We start from the raw sequence: 16,772 nt of genomic DNA on the forward strand, positions 1-16,772 counted from the left end.
CTTCAGAACATGAGTTTTTATTGTACGTTCCCAAAGAGAAGAAAAGGAATTGACTATTCAGAACCAGGATCATAGAATTATAGAATATGCTGAGTTGGAAGGGACCTATCAGGAAAATGTTGCAGTCCAGTGTAATGGCTTTATTAAACTCACATACATTCTATCTTACAGACTACATGATGTTTTAAAATATCCTGTCACTCATAAAGCCTTGAAACCCAAGATTGTTGCATTTACAGGCTTGTTAAGAATTACAAACCAATATGGCCAATTAATTAATTCACTATGAGGCTTTGCTAAAATAATCCATCATTATCAGGCAGAGAAATGGAAAGCCAGCATGACATTTAATGAAACATAGAGAACGAAATCTGGAAACTGCTGCAACTTTTTACAAGCCAAGTAGAATAAATCATTAATCAAAAAGATCATAAAGTGCAAATGATAAATGGTTATGCAAGAAAGCAAACCACAGGCATCACTACAATATCCTTCACACTTCTACTCTTCTAGCAAAAGAACCCTAAACTGACAATTACTGCAGTTAGCAAACCTGCTGTTAGGACTGTTACTATTAAACGGATCTAAAAGTACTGAAGTCCTAGGGATAAGGAACCACACCTTTATTTTTCTTTACTGACTGATAAATAACAGCAACAAGAAAGGTTCTTGAAGATTTGTGCAAGAAGTATTAGGAATGGGGAGCTCGATAGTAGGAGGAAAATGAGCACTGCAGAGGTATGAATCTTGGCCTTAGGAAGGGTTGGAGGTATGCTAAAGTGGAAGGCAAGGAGTTCTGGTAATTGGGAGTGCCTTCTCTGTCGTGTAGGATACATATATACATAGCTTGTGCCCACACAGAACTGTCCCTCACTGTCTGTCACAGAACCACAGAATCACCAAATAAGCTGACTTGGAAGGGACCCACAAGGATCATCCAGTCCTACTCCTGGCCTTGTACAGGACCATCCCCAAGAGTCACACCATGTGTCTAAGGATATTGTCCAAACACTTGAGCTCTGTCAGGCTTAGTGCTGTGACTACTTCCCTGTTAGTGCCCAGCCGTATTCTGACTGATTCTTGAAAATTATGTGTCTCATTTGTGTTCCCCAGCACAGCCTGGTTATGCTGAAGCCTGGTTTTGCATATAAGACCATAAGAAATGGGGTTTTCATGAGTTACAACCAGGCAGCAGGGTCTGGCCAAAGTCCCTTGCTTGGGTGTACCACCTAAGGGGTATTCAGGAGTAGAATTTTCAAGGATGCTGTACAGGCAGGGCAGGAATTGCCCCGTCAACACATGGATATAATTTTCAGAGGCTGCAGCACACCACCTTGAGATCAGTCCCTCACAAATTGCCTTGATTCTTTCATGTCATTTTGTGGCAAGAGATACTAGAAAGTCATCTTCTGCAGCCAATACATTTGTGACTTTTTAAGTAGTCTTTTGACAAGTATCAGTGTGTGCCAAGATCAAAGCACAGTGGGTGACTAAACTGGAGAGATTTGAGCCACAAGTAGACAACTGGTATCCAATGCACTGAGCCAATGAAGTATCTTGGAAATCCATTGAAAAACATTGTAACAAATCAAGGCCATGAAGCCTGATTGGAAGTTTGATGAGGGACAGGGCATTTCAAAACAATCTTGAGAGCACACATGAATTTGAAAGTCCTTGGAAAAATAAGTTGTTACTTAATAAATTATTCCCACTATAATATTCTGAACTCACTGCAGACAGTTTCATCTACAATCCAGATTTACTTGGGTCAGATGAGTGGTGTGAATACCATTGCATTAGTCTTACTGTGTTTTTATCTAATCATTGGCTTTAGGGAATATAAATAAACATCATTATCAACCTAAACATCAAAGAAAATGCAATAACTTGCTGTCTGCAGCTGTATTATGTATTTGTTTCTGGACTGAGAGCAAAAGCTGAGATTTTTCACATTATGATTTAGATGCTTAACCAAATATCTTAATGCAGAGGGAGGATTCCCAGGCTACAGCCCTAGTGAAGATGACGTGGTGTCAGTGGAGTATGATTGAGCACCCTGGTGCACCGCAGGGAAACAAGCTAATACATAGGTAGGCTGACGTGCCTCTCTGTTTCCCTTGATAGCTTGAAGTTTGAGGGTCCTTAAAGTGAAGTAACTTAATTCTGTTAAACCCTGGTCGGAGGGATCTGGGTGCAGGTCCTTGATATCCACAACTGATTAGCAATGACTCTGCATTCGTTGTCCATATGTCTTTGCCTGTTCATTTTTTTAAATTGTAAATCTGAAGAAATTCTGCCATAATTGCCACACACAGCAGAATAACTTCTCATGGTTGCTCCTTAATTGACTCCAGACCCAATATTAATATTACCCTCATGTTCTGCAGTAATGCTGGCCATGAGACAAGGTAATTCAGAAAGGGCATGGACCTAGTGTTTCCTTCCAAGGAAGCCATATGGGATCCTAAAACCCATTTTCCTTTTCTTTGTGGACACACTGTTACTTTCCCCTTGATCTCAACTACACAGTGCTTTGAAATAATTTAAAATCATAAAATATGGAATCGGGAGAACTCTTATCTGGTATGTAATTTTATTGCACATAGTTGTAACTTTTCTTCACTTGTTATTAAGCATAAAGAGTGAGTAGTGAGTTTACAGTTTGTCCAGGAGATGTCTCTCTCTTCCCAAAATACACCAAAGCCATTTGTGTTTCCAGGGATCTATCTTGCATCACAGATGTTGGCTTCCCCAGCCTGCAGTTATGCAAAGGGCAGCACGCAGTCCGACCGCTGCGTATGCTGTGCTCTGTTGTGGGGTTTGGCTGCTGTTTCCAGCGCAAACGCCTCATTTTTAGGTCAATGTTTTTGAAAACCATGGGAGCTGAACAAACATTTGTGCTGCAGCCTTGTTTATTCTCAGGCACTTCAAACTTACAAGGAAGGCTAACTTGCTTCATTTCTACAACCAAGTAATTTATTATACAGTTCTGTCACCAAAGAACACACAGGGATATCAGTGGAGTTTAGGGATGCATATAGCTCATGGGAGCCTGAATGTGTGCCATTATTCTGCCAACAACATCAAGAATATGGTACAAACAGTAAATGTTTCAATATTCTCATTGAAATACTTTACAAGGAATTTAATCCACATATATTTAACTACTTTCAGTTCTATTGCACAGAACGTGCAGAATAGCAGATACTCCTATGACAGTCAATAAATATTAGTTTAGATAATGACACAATAAAAGAACTGATGATTTCAGAAATTGCTTTGGTTTTAGCAATACAGGGGACAGTCAAAATGTTTGCAGTTGTAAGTCCTTTGGATCAACTGCTTTTTATTCTCATCACTGCAGTGGCTTTACCTTGTGCTTTATGATACTAGATAAACCAAACTTCTTTTGTGAGGAGACAGAGAAATCTCTTTTTGTCTAGGCAGAAAAAGCTGACAGCCTGGTCAGACAAATTATTTTATTAACAGGTAATTTGTCATAAATTTCACTGACTTACTGATGATCTTCATTGGGAGTTAAAGGACTTATGACAGCAATTTTTTTTCTCATGGGAGAAATAATGAAATATATATGAAATTTTAGTCTGATGAATAAGTCATGGGAGTTTAAGATGCTTTAGAGGAAAAATAATTTGATTTATATGAATATTTACTGACTACTGTCATTAGAGAATGAAATACTGACGCATGCGGTGGTCCCAGGTGAATCTGTGTGCTTGGACATTGGCTGGCTGGCCAGCCCACTTTGTGAAGACCAAGGAAGAGGAAGGAAATGGGGATGCCTTAGGGGAGTTACTCTGCTTCTGGAAAGAAACAAACAGCTGAGTATACACATTTCCCCCAAAATTCCTCAAGAAAAGAAAAGGGGCAGTAAGATGACAAGCAACAAATATGAGGACAAAGAAACAAGGTTGGCCTTTGTCAAAAAAAATCAGGCTATTCACACTTCAGTATAGATTTAGTTTGGAGGCACTTCTAGGTTTGATTTGAAGCCTCTGGAGGCAGGAGCTGTGCTGTGGCAAGTCTGGAAAGAATACTTCTGCTGGCAAGAGTAGCAGGGCTCAGGAGGAAGAAAGACGTTTCACATAGGCTTCCTAAGCTCAAGGCATCAGGCCCAAATGCTGTTCACTAGTGTTTGTTCTTCATCACATTACTCCCCTCTGGGACTGAGAAGTTCCTTAAAGACTTATCAAGGTATCTGAGTTAAACTTAACTAAAAAAGGAGCTGCTTGTAACTTTCAGAGGTTGGCTTTCAGGGTCTTAACATGTTAAAGAAAAAGATACAATCTCCCCCACACTTTTAAGGAGCTCTTTTTAATTCTAACAGCAGAAACTTTCTACTTTGACTTTAAAATGGCATCAAGCAGCAAAAATACATGGTAATTACAGAGACCTGTTGAATTTTGTGTTTCTTGGACACTGTAAATAAGAGCAGAGTGTCCTGTGTGCTATGGAAATGTTCCTCTTACTCAGCTGGCTGACATGGAAGCTCTTGTTTGTTGGTGTTTTTGTTTTTGTGTTCTGCTTTGCAGCTGCATTCCCCTCAGGAAGACATGTGGGTGCTTCTGCTGACTCAGTCCTAGCCAGAATCCCCTGAATGCGCTGGAGCCACCTGATTCTTGGAGAGCCTGAAAGTAATTTTCAGCCTACTATGTTTCATTTTGAAGTGTAGTCAAAAGGCACAGCCAGATGGAGTCGTCGGTTGTCCTGAAGAAAAGAAAATCTCAAAGTGGAACTTTAAACAAAAAAATTAAAAAAAAAAAGAGAGAGAAAACTAGGAAAGGAGTGGAGAAGGTTAACTTCATAATATCCCTAGAAAAGCAAAAACTGTATCTCAAACACCAGAATCATGTGAGTTGCTGGAAGGACTGGATTAAAGGCTTGAACTTTTGCACAGAGTTTTGGGGGTCAAAGAAATATTTCTGCATGCCACTCCCCTTGTCAGCCTGAGCCTACCTGCCTTTCTACAGGGAGTGCCTTGAAAACTCCACATTGCCCTTTTCTAAACTGCTCTCCCTCTCCTCTGGCACCACACTCAAGCCAGAGTCTTGAAGCTTCTGCCTTTAGTGTGCTAATCAACATCTTGGATTTTGATGGCCAGGAGACGCCACAAGGAACAGTGAGGACAGTAGGGTCCAGGCTACTCTGAATGAATCCTCCTTTGAATTCTTGTCTGCCTTTATAAAACCTAGATTTAAAAACATTATATATGTGGTGTAATTACACATTACACCAGCAGCCTTGCTATGTTGTAGCAGGTGTTAGCTGTCCTTGCTGTTAAAATATGTCCATTCTATTTGATAACTTGTCTGTAAGTGGTTTCCAATCTGCTACAAGTAGATGTTTTCATTTTTGCTTCAGAGCTGAAGAAAAGAGTCAACTGAAAAGGTAGGCACTTTTTCTACATCCATGTCAACTTTTCAGCTTGGACATTACCACTTCCATTTAGCCTTGTTCAGAGAAAGAGCTCTTTAGAGATGGCAATGAACCTGAGGCATGCTGTGACCCCTGAGTGACATGGCCCACTGCAGTGTCACACATAAATACCCCAAACAACTCTGAATTCCCTATCAGCCTAGGTACCAGGAGCAATATTATTCTACTGACACAGTGCCACTTCACCTAAGCCTCCTGCCCATAGAGTCTCCTCTATGCAAGCTGATCTTACAGCCCATTGCCCTGCTAGCTGGGTTATCAGGGGGAGCTGGGCAGGAAGCTGTGTGAAGGGGTGCCTGGGGTGCTGCACACAAGACAGAGTGCAGAGAGTGAGTGTTGCTTTGGAGTTTGCCAGAAGGAACAGCCAGGGAAACATCTGGAAAGCAGGAGGAGCTGAGGAGCAATAGGATCTGTTCTAGGACACAGACACTGCTTACACTGCTTACACTGACGGCATTCAGGTAGTCTCCAAAATGGACATCTTTTCAGCAGTGCAAAGCCTGCCCGGGTGAATAGTGAGTGTGTGTGAGGGCTTAATTTGTTTTTTTTGTTCTTGTGTAACTGAATTTTGAACTCATTGTAAATATATGTTTACTAAAGCCTGTCTTCTAAAAGAATAATTTATCTGTATTAAACTTCCTCCAGTGCTTAGCCAATGGGTCTAATTTGGCTACATATATTTGCAGACACTCTTAATGTTTATTTTACAGACCTATATGTTTGCAGATCCTATTTTACTGTCTACTAACACTGGATCTTATCCAACTCTCTCGTCATCTAATTTTTACCCTGAAAAGCTTACTGTATGAATTCCAAATTCCTAATTTCATCCTGGTGTAGTCATTGCAATGCTTCTGCTTGGAGAACAATGGGAGAGTGAGTAAAATTTCAGTATGACTCCTGAGTGTTTGTATTAGTGACTTCTGTAGTTTTCCTCACACTTTTATCAGCATGGACTACAAGCTTCTGCATACTTCTTATGCTGTGTAGAAACCTAGATACATGTTCAAGTTACCAGGTCTAAACAAGTTACTACAGGTCAGCTGAGAAGTAATAGTTCCTGCATAGGTAGCACAAACTACTATGAAGTCATGTGATTTAGATTACTCTCTTTCCCTAAACGCAAGCTTTTATCAAATTATTTTGTATACAACAAGCCTGGACATGCACATCTAAGTGGTTTCCATTGGTGTCATTTGCAATGACTGCTAAATCACTGCAAATGGGCAACATACCTGAGCCTCATCTTTGTATAAAATGTAAGATTATCTCAGTTTCCACCCTGGATCCAGGAGAGCAGTCCTTCAGCTACCACTGAAGTATTTGGTTATAGTCTTTTAAAATGACATGAAGGAGACATTAGATAGAAGGTTTGCTGTAGCTGTTTTATGGCTTGTTTTGCAGCCTGCTGTACAGGTACCCTGTTCTGGATGCTCTGATAAAGATGCATTGATGGGGTTCTCTTTTACCTCTTTGCTTAATCTGCCTAGAGCAGTGGAAACCCTTCAGGACAAGGGCCCAGAACATACTGAGCCAAATGGATTGCGTAGAGAAAATTTTCTTAGGGACACAGATAGGATTGTGTCACTCTTGTCCAAGCTAAAATATCACCAAAAAATGATGGGGTGCAGAGCAAAGACAAGTAAAGGATCTACCATGAATGGACACAATGAGCAAGAAAGATTGTCTGATTGTCTTTCACTTCCTTTATTTAACAAATTATCTAGAACTTCTGAGCCTTACCAATTTAATTTTTTTTTTGTATTAGCAGTACCTCATACTGGAGACTGGGAATGTTTGAGTCTTCAGTGAGTTAATCTAACACCTTTTCTTCATCAACTTATATTCATAGTGCAGATATCACTCTGTGTTCCCTCTCTTACTTAAATGAGATTGTGTTGCAAACAACACAATCTTTGCACAAGACCTTGAACTGTATTTGGAAAGAAGGTAAGAGTTGGTGGAGTGGCTGATGAGCTCCTTAAAGCTTCTTGTTTGGCTCCTGAGAGCTGTTTGTTTTGTATTTCCCATGCAGTGAAGGAATGTGATCGCTGAGAAATGGAATCCAAGGATACACACTCAGGCATGTCTGACTGAGAGCACTTCCCAGGCCAACACCTCTGAACCTTCACTTTCACTAAACAGTGACGGAGCATGGAGGTGTGGAAGGCACCTTTAAAGAGGAGGTGCATCCCCCTGGCCTGGAGAAATAGGAAGATGAAGACCATGCAGGGGCATCTGGCCACCAGGGCCTGAGTGATGCTTGGAATTGCACCATAAGCAGGGTTGCCTGTGCTTCAAGCTCATTACTGTGCTGCCATCCTCTGTTACAGTGGCCAGAATGACAACACGCTACACTCTAGCCTGGAAGTGACCATCAGCGACAAGAACATGTTGTGCCCTGGGGCACAAAGTGAAAGAAGTTCTACTTTCCCTCCTTCTACCAATGTATCCATAATAAAATCTGACTGTAGTAAGTAATCATGTGATTTCTGAGCCCACATCAGCTCCCTTACCTATGGTATGCCACTGTTTTCTTGCTGATTTATAGAAACAGAAATATAATTTCTCCCATATTTACTGTTGATTTTTCCATCAGGCCATACTTTGACTTTTATACCACTGTCAGCTAGCTGACAAAAACTGTTAGGCCAATATGAAACTGTTCTAAAGTCTCAGATGATCACACCATGTGTCTTATGTGTAGAAAAAAAATCCATTTTCCTTGTTTCTCTAGTAATACAAAATTGCTATTTCTTCAGAGCAATAGCTAGTTTCTATGACCAGCTGTAAACAATTACTAAGCTGCCTGCCTTGGTGATTTATAGCTTAGTTATAAAAGGGTGTACTGCTGCCAGACTGCTTGCTAAGCCCAGAGGAAGACCCTGAGTTAATGATGATGACGCTATTTTATCACCTGCTGTGAACTAATTCTAGGAACTAGTCAGATTTTTCTGAGGAAATTACTTTGCAATGTGAAATCAATAAAGTCAATACTCTTTTCCTTTTTTCCCCCTCTGTGTGTGGGAATAGACCAATATGTAGACATGATTTTGGGAGAAAAGGTGCTTGTTTTCAGGATGAAATTTCTGGTCCACACCAGAGATGACTGTAACATAAGGACAATAGGACAGAGCATGGTCCAGTGAAGATAGCACCCTGGGGAAAATATGAAAAATTGAAGAAAGTTCGTGTTTTGAATTTTCCGCTAATTTAAATCCCGTGTGAATTCCTTTGTAACCTGCTATTTGGGCAGATATCTATGTTTTCATTAAACACAGTGGAAGATCCTGGTTTTATCACATTGCAGAGTGCATAAATTTTATTAAAAATTTGACTAGTTTTTCAAAGTGATAAAATTACTTCCTACAGAAATGTAATAAAAAAAATCAGATGACTCTGAGCTTTTATTTTGGCTTAGTACTTGGTATCTTTTAAGGGTTAAAAACTCAGTGGTAAACAAACTGTGACATGCTAGTAGTTATTCTAAAGCTTCTTTTTAAAGCTACATGTATCAAGCACCCTGGAGTTTTTGTTTGTTTGTGATAGTCATTTTGTGAGATCATCTGTTATTAATTACAGTATTGTTGGTCAACTGGCTGTTCCAGTGATTAGTGGTATTGTTACAAAAGTATGTACGCTCCCTGAGTACATGGGTGGTGGTGGCAGTTGTGCTGATATCGATCCTGTCTTTTTCACAGGACAGAGCTTAAGGTCTCATTTGGTTCCTGCTTTTCTACCAGATCCCAGTTCTTTTTACTTTCTTATTTGAATAGATTGCAACTTTACACTGACATAGGAAAGGATCTTCTAGAAGTATATGGATTTTCTCCTTCTATAATAAATGCACAGAGCTCAGAAAGATAAGATACATATGCTGTATAGAGATATCAAAAAAAGTTTATGTTGCATCTTATTAAATGACAATTTTTTGCGTGATTACCCTCTAAAATGTAAAATAACACAAGGACAAATTTGATGGCTCCCAAGAGAAAAAATAAGCCTGTCATTTTTATATCAGATGGTAAATAAAGGGTTTGTGAACCTTATTTCAGAAGGAATTCAGCCATTGGTGTGGAATTTCTGTGCTGCTTGTATCATGTTTGTAGAGTGTGTTTTCGTATACTCGTGCTTTAAGACTTAACAACGGAGAAACTTGTGGGTTGTTTTTTGTGTTTTGTTTGTTTTGGGTTGTTTTGTTTTGTTTTTAATGACACTGGCATTTAAAAATGGTGATTTCTCATGCTGGACAGTGTAATATGAAACCAGAACCACTTCTGCTGATGAGAGCTGCCAGGACAATAGACATACAGCTATTAACTGTGAAACTCCTACTGTGATACTACTGCTGAAATTAACAAGGGTGATGGCAAAAAGACATTTCTGGGAAAGCTTTATGTTCTTTAGACTCTGAGGGCTGGTGGTAGCTTTGGAGAAGGATAGATTTTTGGAGAGGGAGCCTTTATTCTGTGGCAGAGATGGGTGCAGTAAACCTAATCCTCCCATACACAGACAGCTTCACAAAAGAATTTCTTTTATCCTATTGCTCTACAGAAAATTCCACAGGCAAACTGGCTCTTACTGCATTAGTTTAGCTAAAATACTGCTTTGGACAGCCATATCCTATAAAATAGAGTCAATGAATTAATCTGTACCTAACCTGACTAACAATCCATAGTGATCCTAATGTTTACAACAAATACTTTTGTTATGTTCCGGCTAAAGCTGCCAAGGAAAGTCAGGATTACTCATTAATTTTTAAACTTGATCCATTATCCTTTGTCAGTTATAATAATGCAGTGATGTAAACCAGCATAATGTTAATTAGACTTTGGCCAAGAAATTCTCTATTGGATTTTTCATTGAATTTGTGTGATGGAACTGGGTGAAACTTGCTTAATAGTACTGTACCTTTTCAACATAAAGTAGATAAACACCTTCATCAAATATCAGTAAGAGCAATAATTATCTTTGACCAAAACACAGAACTAGAGCTAAAAGTTCGGTTGCAGGCTGTGTGTGTCTTTCCATGGTTATCAATGTGAATTTAGGGTCGGTGAGTGGATTGGGTGGCACACTTTGTGTACATACAAAAGAATTGAAAATTCCTATGGGTGTATCAAAAGAAAGATATCTGATGTTTTTTGCTGTGTTCCAGAGAGGTTTTGTGGAGCCTGTCTGTGTAAAGGTGAAGGCCAGGGAAAGCAGTACTTCCTGTGAATCACTGGAGCTGCCAGGATGAGAGTGGGCACAGCCAGAGAGACTAAGTTGTTACACAGACACCCATGGACAAAACATTTGCTAAACTAATTTACTGGGATCTTTGCCCAGGGTAGCACTCACCCAAGAAGTCAAATCTGTTGAACCGAAAGGCCAGTCCCTGCCTAGATGATGATGGAAGTCTCTGCTGAGAGAGTCCTTGCAAGGGTATGTTCAGCTAGACAGAGGGAGATTCTCTGCCCCTCTTTTGCTCCACTCATGCGACCATGCTGGGCTACAGAGGATCATAGAATACCCTGAGTTGGAAGGGACCACCAAGGATAATTGAAGTCCAGCACCTGGCCCTGCACAGGACAGCCCCAAGAATCACACCATGTGTCTTGAACTCTGTCAGGCTTGGTGCTGTGACCACTTCCCTGGGGACCCTTTCTACAGCAACAGGAATGGTTTCTATTGACTATTTACAAATACCTATGTACACTTTTGTTAATTCTACAGCAGGATTTGCTTGGAGGAGTCCCTCAGCCTGGCCAGATTCTCCATCCCAAGATGCTAACACATTGCAGCACACAAGCAGTGTGTGTCAAATGGTCTAAACACAGCAGGAATAGTCTGGTGAAATCTCTGGACTGTCCAAAATTCCCACCTGGACACCTCCTGCAGAAATCAGGAAAAGGCTTTGCTTTGAGGCTGGCAGAGAGATCAATCAGTGTGTCTCAGTTCAGTCCCTTGTGTCACCTCTGCAGAATCTAGTTCTGGGACCATCCAGGGAACTAATGCCTAAGTGTGCATCCTGACACCAGCTGCAGCACAACTGTCACTACAGGACAAACGTGAATTTCATCCTTAACTCATAAATTAAATCCAATAGTTCTTGCCACAAAGTGCTAAACAAAAACCAAAGCAATAAACCCAACTTGATAAAGCTGATGATCTTGTTCTGCAGATGTAAAAGATAGACCATATATATTGTCTGGATTCAAAATGGGGAATGATGTGACTTCCTTTTGGCAGCTGTCTGACCACTTGACAAATGTTTCCTGTGCTGAATGTGTGTAGTATAATATGGTTCTTCATTGATGCCCACTGAAAATAAGAAATACTCTACCAAGTAAAGTGCTTTGCACTTACAGTCCTGATTCTTGTTCGTACTAAAGCTCTTTTGTGTGAGTCTCAAAGTATACTAAGCACTTGAAGCAAGTGCTCATTTTGCTGAAGATCTCCTTAGCTGAATAGCTGTGAATTTAAAGGAGGCTCAGTCACTAGAAGAAACCCAAGCTAGCTCAGTGTCTTTGGAGTTCTTGTTTTCCCATCTCATAGATCAGGACACATTCCTGTTCTGGGCAGAAGACAGCTCCCCAGTGTCCTCACTTATGTGTGCTGTGTTAAAAGCAGGAAAAGTAAATAGAACAGCTGGTACTTTAAATTCATGCCTTCTAAATCACTTCACTGTGGTGATAACAGCACTATCAATATCCTCTTTCACTTGTCTGCTACATAGTCTTTTTTGTTTGAGTATTTACAGGTCCCTTTATGTCACAAGATTTCTCCAGCTGAAAGCACCACTGTCCAAGTATTTCAAGTGAAAAGGGAAATTTCTATTTTTATTTTAAGATTATATTTCCACTGTTGACATGGAATATATGTGGTAATGGAAGTGTTAAAGGGGATGTTTCCATCTCTGAAGTGATTGTGGATAGAAGAAAGAATTGTTATCATGTGCTGAAGGTTGTTGCCTTAGTTCAGGTCATGCAGAACTTGGATAGCATTTTGGGTACAGTGTTGGGTTTTTTTTAGCTTTGGACCATTTATATCTGTGTGGACTAGTGGTGTAAACCACATTTTTCTAAAGCATGGCTTTGACCCCTCTTTCTGTCCTCTCTGCTGCAACTTCTCTGTCACACCAGTGCAATTTTTTTTTTGTTCTCAGAGTTTTTCTTGGCCTAATCTCCATCACTTATCTGATTTTCAGTGCTGAGAAAGTGTCTTCTTTCTCTGATCAGCCCTGTTTGACACATGTTCTTGCACTATCACTTCACAGTCACTGGTCTATCCATCTCCATCTAATCCCGTGTCCTCTATTTAGCTGGTTAGAAGCTCTCCAGGGAGAAGCTCTTGTTTTCTCTGTTGGCAGTTAATGCAGTAATGTACTGGATTCCACTGGGGATCCTAGGCTCTTTGAAAATACAAATTAATAAAATATGAATTAGTAAATACAGTCTTATGCAGAAGGATGAGAAAGTGAGAGGAATTAAAGTAATACCCTCGGGCTTTCCACATTAACTGGTAGAGGTGCCTAGCAGGAGCTGATAAGCAGGGAATTGGTGCTGAGGATCTGCTGCATGAGGTGTGTACCAGCTGGAGGGCTGGTTCCAGATAGCTCTAGTCTGGCCCCATTATCTGGAAGCTCATTAGCAGCTGGAACTCACCTTCTGGTTTTGTTTCATTTGGGGAACACAGTGTGTGCTCTGAGACTGCTCTGTGATGTGAAACACAAGTGGTGTTGGGGGCACTGGGTTGTTCACATCAGATGTGTCCCCTGAGCTAAACCAAAGCTCTTGTGCAGGCACACCCTCATTGTGCACACCCTTTAGGACAATTTTTTCATTATGACATCAAATTAGCAAAATGCATAAATATTACTGCAAGGTAATGGGTTTTTTTTGGAGTGAGATCCAAATTATAAATTTATGTCCATCAGTCTAGAGCAATTTGTCAGAAGAGACAAATTATTTCCTTCAGTATACCTCACTGACAGGAGGTAGCTTTGTGGAGTCCAGAAAATGGAACATTATGGAAAAACTTTTAAAACAACACTGGAATCAGAGGTTTAGTTTAAACCTGCAGTAGAAGACATTAAAGTGTACCATCCAAGAACACCTTGAATGAAACAGATTTCAAAGATTTGCTTAATCTTCTTGAATCATAGGGTATTTTGTCGCAATCTGGAACTATAATATCTTATTCCTTCAAAATTTCACCACAGGTTTCACTTAGCTATATTCTGACACTTATATGGGCAGCCATGAATGGTTGATGAAACTGGGGAGAACAGAAAGGGGAAAAAGATGTATCTATATAGGTGTCATCAAGAACTGTTACATGTTTCTTATTTTGTTATTTGACTTGTGCTGAATATGGATTAATAGCTATTCACACTGCCATTTATTTTTTATTATGACGTAGTAAGTAAAGGAGAATTATACATTTGCCTTGGTACTACCAAACTAGTAAATTGATGGAACACAATGGAATGATGAAATAAGATACAGAAACACTACTTTCCAATGCCTGTAATTCTGTAGTGAGCTGCAGATTTAGTTCAATATCTCTGCAGTCTTAAACTTGGTTTAAAATGAAAACTTTTAAATTTCTTTATTTTTCAGAACATTGCTCTCCCTTTTTTTGTTTTTATTTTCTTTTTTTCCCCCAAGTGACTTGACTTCTTTGTCCTGTTAAGTTTAATAAAATCTGCAAAGTAACTTAAGCTTTAAATATCTGTTTTGTATCTTTCTTTTTCTAGTTAAAACATCAATTTCCATTCCTTACAAATACTAATTGCACAGAAGATTGTGGGGCTACACATGTGCATGTGTGTGTGTATGCAATATCTTGCTTCCTCTTTTCAAAGCGTTGTCCAAACACCAGCTAATTGATTTGACATGCTAAAAGAGAAACTCAGTGCAACCAAGACATTTTGGTATGAAAGACATTTCCAGTCATCTCCGTTCAATAATTGCAACCACAACTTCAAAGATGACACAGATGCAAATTGAAATGTGTGATCTTGTTCTATCTGGATTTGATTTCTTTCCCCTTTTGCTCTGAAATACTCATCCTCCCCTTCCTGCTGGGATCAATGATGGCTGGGACTGCCACGTACAGTGTAGCTATACAAGCCCAGAGTGACTGAATTTTAGTCCAGGGATATAGCTCCAGTTCCCTCTTCCTCTCCTCCAATGAGACTGGCCCTAATTTAATGCTTATTCTGTGAGTTATGTCCAAAATGAAGGTCTGAATGAAATCCCTCAGGAGGACAATGGGGAATCATGATCCTTATCTTCTAATAGGCTCCATTCTGAGGTCATCCTTCTCTTTTCTCGTTCCAAATTTTATTTTTCCATATGGGAGTACAATAAATTGTTGTTGACTAGTGAATACCCCTACAGCTTTTGCAGAGCATAAATCACACCACACATCCTGAAATTCCAAAGTGTATCCCACCAGTGAAAGATAGTGAGCATCAAGTTTGTACAGATGAGAGTTTTTTACTACCTTAGATAATCTAACCATTTTTCCAGCTATGGGAAGTCCACTAGGAACTTTGAAATCACTGCTGATTTTACCCAAAAGACTCCCAGATGCCATTGAAAAGTCAGAAGATGCTTGTGACCCTGTCTTCTCATACATAGCATGTATCATGCTGGAGATTTTCACCAATATTTTCTCCTGTGCTTCTGGAACACAATGTTATGGCAGTCAACCATCCACCTGTGCACGTTGATCCTGGAGCAGCTGTGAGCATCATTTTGTCTACTTGCCTCATCCATTTTCTGTCCATGTAGCTGACTCAGGAGCAGGGAGCAGGCTGCTCTGAGGGTGGCTGTGCATGGCAGTGTGTGACACCACAGCTCTGCATCAGTGTATGAGCCCAGGGTCGAAGGTGCTCATTAGAAGATGGGTGCCGCAGGAGGTGTAAGAGCATGGCATGGGGAATAGAGGAAGCGTAGTCTTTGCAAGCAGAATTGAGATGTAACCAAATTATGCAAGAAAAGAATTCATAAATGTGCTCACAATTTCTGATGTTCCCCCAGAGCTCTCAGGACTAGAGAACATAAGCTTCCTAGGTGCAGATTTTCTGGTACTTCTTTCTTCCTGCAACATCAATTTTTTAAAAAATGTCCTTAAAGTGTAACTTTTTTTGCATTTTTTTCTAGTGCTTGTAAGTCACAACATGTCAAATTTTAGCAGCTCATGTTGAAATCTGAAATCCATTTGCATCTCTGTAAGCAAAGATGCAAAGGCTCTATGGGAGTAGACAGCACTGTTGTGCCTGAGGGGTGCTGCCCAGCTGACTTGGTTGCCTCAGCTATTTTGAGAGGCTGGAGTGTGTCCAGAGAAGGGCAACAGGGCTGGTGAAGGGTCTGGAGCACAAGTCTGATGGGGAGTGGCTGAGGGAGCTGGGATTGTTTAGCCTGGAGAAAAGGAAGCTCAGGGGACCTCTCTACAGCTCCCTGAAAGGAGGCTGTAGCCAGGTTGGGGTTCGTCCCTTCTCCCAAGTAACAAGTGACAGGATCAGAGGAAATGTCCTCAAGTTGCACCAGGGGAGGTTTAGATTGGATATTAGGGAAATTTTCTTCACTGAAAGTGTTGCCAAGTACTGGAACAGGCTGCTCAGGCAAGCAGTGGAATCACATCCCTGGAGGTGTTTAAAAAGCGTGCAGATGTGGCACTTGGGGACAGGGTTTAGTGGTGGATTTGGCAGCAGTTTATACTTGATGAGACTCAGGGTCTTTTCCAACTTAAACAATTCTGTGTTCTGTAGGAACACTGAGGTCATAATCATGTTTTTCCAGTAAGACATCTTTGTACCATTGCTTTTCAGTGGCCACAACCAGACGAGCAGAAAAGTCACGAATTCCATGATTCTGTCATTTTTCCATAGATGCATGTTATTTTTTTATTGCTGCACTTTTTCAGTCAGATTAAAGTTCTCAGTAGGAAACAGCTGTTGAATAACCCCCTGTAGCTTCCTAAATGCAGGACATTTTTCTCTGTAGACCCTAAATCCTAAAAAAACAGTAAAAAATAAAAGAAAAAATAAGAAACTATAAAGTTGCTTTTAATTCCAAGGCATAGGTTTACTTTGTCATGATCTATGATGGTCAGAGTCATCTTGGGCTCTCCTGGAGCAGTTGGAGATATCACAACCACACCTACCTGAAGCCTCATTGAGCTATGCAGATTTTTGGGTGTGAGCATGTGGACTGGAAGAAATCAATACAGTTCTGTGGCCCAGGAATTATGAAGGGATGGATGTAGTCTGAGTACTGCCTTGCAAAGTTTATTTATTTATTTTATATTTTATTTTATGT

This window comes from Aphelocoma coerulescens, chromosome 2 (genome assembly GCF_041296385.1).
Source record: "Aphelocoma coerulescens isolate FSJ_1873_10779 chromosome 2, UR_Acoe_1.0, whole genome shotgun sequence".
In the NCBI taxonomy this organism is placed as follows: domain Eukaryota; kingdom Metazoa; phylum Chordata; class Aves; order Passeriformes; family Corvidae; genus Aphelocoma; species Aphelocoma coerulescens.